This window comes from Rhinatrema bivittatum, chromosome 14 (assembly GCF_901001135.1).
Source record: "Rhinatrema bivittatum chromosome 14, aRhiBiv1.1, whole genome shotgun sequence".
Taxonomy (NCBI): domain Eukaryota; kingdom Metazoa; phylum Chordata; class Amphibia; order Gymnophiona; family Rhinatrematidae; genus Rhinatrema; species Rhinatrema bivittatum.
Window position 1 is genome coordinate 21,073,160 of NC_042628.1, and position 6,813 is coordinate 21,079,972.

The window sequence follows — 6,813 nt, forward strand, 5'->3', positions numbered from 1 at the left end:
AGGCTTAGACTTGCAGAGCTTGACTGCATTATTCACGTCTTTGTGAAAAGTAATAGAGCAAATGTCCGATAAATTGTTTTTCCTACACAGAGGCTGTGCTGTCATTTGTAGGTGCTGGAGGCCAAGTTGGTGGTTGGACTGCATTTGCACATCTACATCCATCTGATTTCATTTACCTTTCACATACAAGGAACATTAGTAGTTTAGACTACATTTAATGTAAAATATAGTAATCTACTGAGATTTGTGGTCAAGTTGTATACTATCTGGCCAAGAGCAAGTGTCTCTTCTCTGCAGTCCTATTCTCCATCAAAAAATGGTAATGAAACAGAAAAAGTGGTATTTGGTAGGTTTTTTATTTAATTTTGGCCACTCTGGTACTTGCATGAGGTTTTTTTTGTTTAACAGTTATTAAACTCTTAGTGATGGTTGTGGGTTTTGGAGCTCTCGGGTGGCTATCCTGTTTTAATAGGAATGCTGTGCTATCTTTTTCTGGGAAAGTTTGAATTGTGTAACATTTTACAGGTACTCAGTAAACGTCAGAATTTAGGCCCTGCTGGCGTCCAGGTTGCACTACGAAAGGCCGGAACAGAGACTGTCATTCAGACCACTGCAACTCAGCCGGGAGGGATGTGAGTGATTTTGTTTCTTTCTAACAGACATTTTCATGTGTGGAGGAAAATGTTAAATGTTGCATGCAAATGCAGGGCTTCCCATACCCACTCCGGGGATCCCTCAGCCTGTTGTGTTTTCAAGCTATCCGTAATGAATATGTATGATAGAAATTTTGCATGATTGGAACCCAGCATAAGAACATAAGAAATTGGCATGCTGGGTCAGACCAAGGGTCCATCAAGCCCAGCATCCTGTTTCCAACAGAGGCCAAACCAGGCCACAAGAACCTGGCAATTAACCATGCTACTGATGCAACTAATAGAGGTGGCTATTCCCTAAGTAAACTTGATTAATAGACGTTAATGGACTTCTCCTCCAAGAACTTATCCAAACCTTTTTTGAACCCAGCTGCACTAACCACATCCTCTGGCAACAAATTCCAGAGCTTTATTGTGCGTTGAGTGAGAATTTTCTCCGATTAGTCTTAAATGTTACTTGCTAACTTCATGGAATGCCCCCTAGTCCTTCTATTTGAAAGTGTAAATAACCCATTCACATCTACTTGTTCAAGACCTCTCATGATCTTAAAGACCTTTATCATACCCCCCTCAGCCGTCTCTTCTCAAGCTGAACAGCCCTAACCACTTCAGCCTTTCCTCATAGGGGAGCTGTTCCATCCCCTTTATCATTTTGGTTGCCCTTCTCTGTACCTTTTTCATCGCAACTATATCTTTTTTGAGATGCGGGGACCAGAATTGTACACAGTATTCAAGGTGCGGCCTCACCATGGAGTGATAGAGGCATTATGACACTTTCTGTTTTTTATTAACCATTCCCTTCCTAATAATGCCTAACATTCTGTTTGCTTTTTTGACTGCCGCAGCACACTGAGCTGACGATTTTAAAGTATTATCCACTATGATGCCTAGATTGTTTTTCCTTGGTGGTAGTTCCTAATATGGAACCTAACATTGTGTAACTACAGCAAGGATTATTTTACCCTATATGCAGCACCTTGCACTTGTCCACATTAAATTTCATCTGCCATTTGGATGCCCAATCTTCCAGTCTTGCAAGGTCCTCCTGTAATGTATCAGTCTGCTTGTGATTTAACTACTCTGAATAATTTTGTATCATCCGCAAATTTGATAACCTCACTCGTCATATTCCTTTCCAGATCATATACATAGGGACTGTGCCTCTAGGATTGTGTTTTTAAACAATGTCCATGCCTGTTGGAACACTTTTAACCTTTGCAGCTGCACCTTTCAGTTTTTTCTAACTATTTTCCTCATTTTATCAGTTTCCCTTTTGAAAGTTTAATGTTAGAGCTGCAGATTTACTTATTGTCCCCCTTCCAGTTATTAGTTTAAATTTGATCATGTTATGATCACTGTTGCCAAGTGGCCCCACCACCGTTACCTCTCACCAAATCCTGCGTTCCACTAAGAATTAAATCTAAAATAGCTCCCTCTCTTGTTGGTTCCTGAACCAATTGCTCCATGAAGCAGTCATTTATTGCATCCAGGAACTTTGTCTCTGCAAGTCCTGATGTTACATTTGCCCAATCAATATTGGGGTAATTGAAATCTCCCATTATTGCACTGCCAAATTGGTTTGCTTCCCTGATTTGTCTTAGCATTTCATCATCTGTCTGACCATTTTGTCCAGGTGGACGGTAGTATACTCCTATCACTATACTCTTACCCAACACACATGGGATTTCTACCCATATAGATTCTGTGCATTTAGTCTCTTATGATCTTTATCCTGTTGGACATTTCAAAGTGTTTTTTGTTTGTATTAACAACCTGCTTTTCAGTCTTTAGGGATAATTCAGAAATCATTAGCTTTGGTGATTTTTTTAGATAGATGCACATGGACTATTTGCTTTTAATGAAACGTCTGTTGGGATGCCCTAACTCTCCTGTTAATGTCCTTCAAGGATACACTTCTCCGAGCCATGCACTGCTGAGTGACTGTCTGCTTTCCCCCTTGTTCTAGTTTAAAAGCTGCTCTATCTCTTTTTTTTTTGAAAGTTAGTGCCAGCAACTTGGTTCCACTCTGGTTAAGGTGGAGCCCAACCTTTCGGAAAAGTCTCCCCTTTCCCCAAAAGTTTCCCCAGTTCCTTACAAAGCTGAATCCCTCTTCCCTGCACCATTGTCTCATCCACGCATTGAAACTCTGGAGCTCTGCCTGCCTCTGGGGACCTGAATGTGGAACAGGAAGCATTTCAGAGAATGCCACTCTGGATTTCAGCTTTCTACCTAAAATCCTAAATTTGGCTTCCAGATCCCCTCCCACATTTTCCTATGTTGGTGTCCATGTACCACTGCATAGGCAGATCTACCTCCTGCATACTCATTTCCATGTCCTGAGCAGGTTTTGGAAGCTCTGCATAACTGTAACTGTTAGAGATCTGCTTTTAACAAGTTCAGACCATGATGATTTAGGAGTCTTAAAGTGCCTAGTGACCACACCTTGAATACTGTATACAATTCTGGTCACCTAATCTCAAAAAAAGATATAATTGTGATGGAGTAGGTACAGAGAAGGGCTACCAAAATAAGGGGAATGGAACAGCTCCCCTATGAGGAAAGGCTGAAGAAGTTAGACTTTTCAGCTTGGAGAAGAGATGGCTGAGGGGGGATATGATAGAGATGCTTAAAATCATGAGAGGTCTAGAACAGGTAGGTGTGAATCTGTTATTTACTCTTTCAGATAATAGACTAGGGGGCACTCCATGAAGTTAGCGTGTGGCACATTTAAAACTAATCGGAGAAAGTTGTTTTTCACTCAATGCACAATTAAACTCTGGAATTTGTTGCCAAAGGATGTGGTTAGTGCAGTTAGTATAGCTGTGTTTAAAAAAGGATTGGATAAGTTCTTGGAGAAGTCAATTACCTGCTATTAAGTTGACTTAGAAAATAGCCGCTGCTATTACTAGCAACAGTAACATGAACCGACTTAATTTTTGGGTACTTGCCAGGTTCTTATGGCCTGGATTGGCCACTGTTGAAAATGGGATGCTGGGCTTGATGGACCCTTGGTCTCACCCAGTATGGTATGTTCTTGTGCCATTAAATTGCTGATTACACAAATCCATCACCACTTTTGTGTTTTTTTTCAAAGGGGTTCCATGCATAAAAGTAGCCTATATTCCATGCACATGCAATACTATAAACATCAAATGTGAGTGTTGGGTTTTGTGCACACATTTACTGGCTCATAAAAGGGATGGTCTAGGGGTGTTCTGGGGTGGGGTCATGAAGTACATGTGGCTGTTTTATAGGTCAATCACATACACTTGTTCATACACTTGTTCATACACTTTTATACTTACTAACTGACTTGGGGGGGGTGTTTCCTGGTGAACTGGCAGAGGTATCTGCAAACTGAGCTCAGGTATGAGTGCAAGAAAGTATTTTATAAAATGGCATATGCACGTAGTTCATAAAATAGCTTCCTCTGCATGTAAATAAGGGATTTTATACATGCATGTGTTAAATAGAGAAATTAAATGCTTTCATACCTTTGCAAATTTTCACGTGTGATGCAACGTGCACTTTCAGTGTAGAGCTGTGCTCTTGCACGGTTGGTAAATACTAGGAAGAATCTCCATTTATGCCGGTACCGCAGAGAGGTTTGAAAGTTAGGCTTTCTGTATCCTCATAATGAAAAATTTAGAAATTGCTATTACTCTTTTTTACTTTGTAGAAGAATAGAAATGAGACTGCAGGAAAAGACTTATTTGACCTATCTAGTTTGCCCATCTGCAGAACTGCCCAGCCATGTACAATAATTAGCCAAAACAAGGTTGTTTTTAATTAATTTTATCTACCTGGGATACATCCTGTGCAAACAGAGCACTCTTGTGAATATTTTGAAAAAGTTGAGAATTTTTCAAGAAGGTAAGACAAAGCCACATTTTTCTGTCTTGCAGGTTTGCCTTTTTTAAAGTACTTCCTGGAGAGTATGACATTTTTGCGTCCCATCCCACTTGGACGTTGAAAGAGGTTAGATATCTAACTTTTGTAGTTTAAGAGTTAGATAATACTACTGGATTAACTGTTAATGACTGACCCTGAAAAGCTTGAGTTAAAGATACTATGTTTTTTTCAAAAACAGAAATAGCATTCCATAATACATCAAGTGTGACAACTTCTGGTTTTTTTAACAATGATACCTCTGGTATGATTACTGAGAACCTCTGAGCAGAAGTAGGTACATGGTCCCTTCCAGCTAATGTTTCCCCTTCAGTGGATATTGGAGTAGAACCTCCTATACCAGAAATCGTCCCGATATTAATCTCCCTCAGGGCAGATAAAACTTCCTCACCCTGAAGGAGTCCATTATTTACATCGACTGTTACTCCCTCGACCGCTGCTCCACCTTGTGACATCTTTGGTCTCAGGGGACTAGCAGTATCAGTCGAAGTATCATGGTGGGGATGAGAAGGGGTAACAGGAGCACCAGGGCTGAGAGATTTCGTCAAGGGGTACAGGATTCTGCTCCTGATCCTGTAACCCAACTGACTCTCCTGGTGTAGACCCCACTGCAGAGTAGAACTCTCTTTGATTTGGGGAAGTCTGGCGAGGAGTCGAGGTACCTTCCCTCACTTCCCCTTTCTTTTAGTATGGGGTATTGAATAAACAAGGAAAAGTAAAAGTCAACAAAGAGTCAGAGTTCCACTTACTGGTTCCAGTTATAGTCAAGTAGAACAAATTAAGAGGTACAAACAACTTTAATTCAAGGAGAGAGTAGAAATGATAAAAGAATAGAGATGTTAGAGAATAGACTCAGATATAATAATCTGAGATTTATAAATTTTCCAAAATGCAAACTTATTTCTCCTAATGAACAACTAAATATTTCAGGGAAATACTTTCCTACTCCCCCACAAGCATGCCTAATGTAATTAAAGTGTATTTCTTACCAGATACTTTGAAGAGTGGTGATGGAGAAGGAGTAAAAAGTATCCCTAAAGAAAATATGCCATCACCATCTCCTTTAGAAGATCTATCAGGTTTTTTAGAGACCTCTCTGGAAGAGCAGATAGAGAGGAGAGGTATTTTACTGGTCACATTTGCTATATCTGTGGAAAGAGATATTGTGTTAAAGAATTTTCTTAAAAGCAGGAACAAACTATACTTGGGGGAAAAGATCTGGGTTTACCCAGATGTGGTAAGAGTGACACAAATTCGTAGGAGAAAATTTTTGAATCTTTGCCCCAGAGCTCGTGCACTGGGGGCACAAATGATAAAATTTCCAAGTAAATGTGTTTTGTCAATAGATAATATACAGTATGTATTTCTGGAACCTGAGCATTTAGAAAAATTTTTAATTTCTAGAGAAGAATCTGGTTAGTTTGTGTCTTTTCAGTTGGTGGATTCAGGATAGTAATTGTTAACTCCACTACTTTCTATTTTAGTAGTCAATTTCGATGCAATTTTCTGCTCTATTATTTCCTAAAAATTTCTCAGATTTCATGGTATGAATAAGGTAAATAGCATAGAAATATATATCAAGTTTGATTAATATAAGTTCATGATTATTCTATTATGTTAAACTATGCTATTCCTTATGGTAAGGTGTGATCCTTATTTGTATTATAAGTTGAAAAATTAATAGAGATAATTAAAAAAAAAAAGGTTAGATAGCTGTTGCCGTCTACAGACTTTGGGACCTGGCTAATGAGCTGCAAGCACTCCTTCTAGCAGTGTGAACAGTTACAGTGCTTGATTTCATGTTGCAGGCTGCCAGCACGGTGAGGGTGACCACTTCCAATGCTCAAGCTGCTAGCTCTTTAGTGGTCCTTGGCTATGATGTTTTCGGCTTTGTGCGGAGTGATGGGGAGCCAATGAAGGGGGTCGTGTTCCTTCTTTTCTCCTCATCCGTGAAGGAGGAGGTATGAGAGCATAACAGTACATGCAAATGTTTTTTAGACTCTAAAAGCAAAACCTTTAATTCTTTTGTTTGCAGATTCTGACCGTTCCCTCTGAATCTTTTTACCTGTACATACATTTATTTTTGTGTTAAATACTATTGGAGCCCATCCTCGCCTAGATAAATTAGGCCACTTTATGCTTTACAAAGTATTACAATTTCAGTTTAGATGGAAAAGATTGTATTAGTTCCAATTATCAAAATGGGAAATGTTCCATTTCCTAGAAGTTGGAACATCTGAAAAGGATTCTC

General features: G+C 39.4%; 1 long non-coding RNA gene across 1 annotated transcript; it reads left to right on the forward strand.

The window, feature by feature from the left end:
* Nucleotides 1-531: 531 nt before the first annotated feature.
* Nucleotides 532-6,506, forward strand: LOC115075745. The gene is made up of 3 exons (XR_003852591.1): nucleotides 532-632; nucleotides 4,559-4,631; nucleotides 6,371-6,506. It is a non-coding gene; the product is annotated as an uncharacterized LOC115075745 (long non-coding RNA).
* The last annotated feature ends 307 nt before the right edge of the window (nucleotides 6,507-6,813 follow it).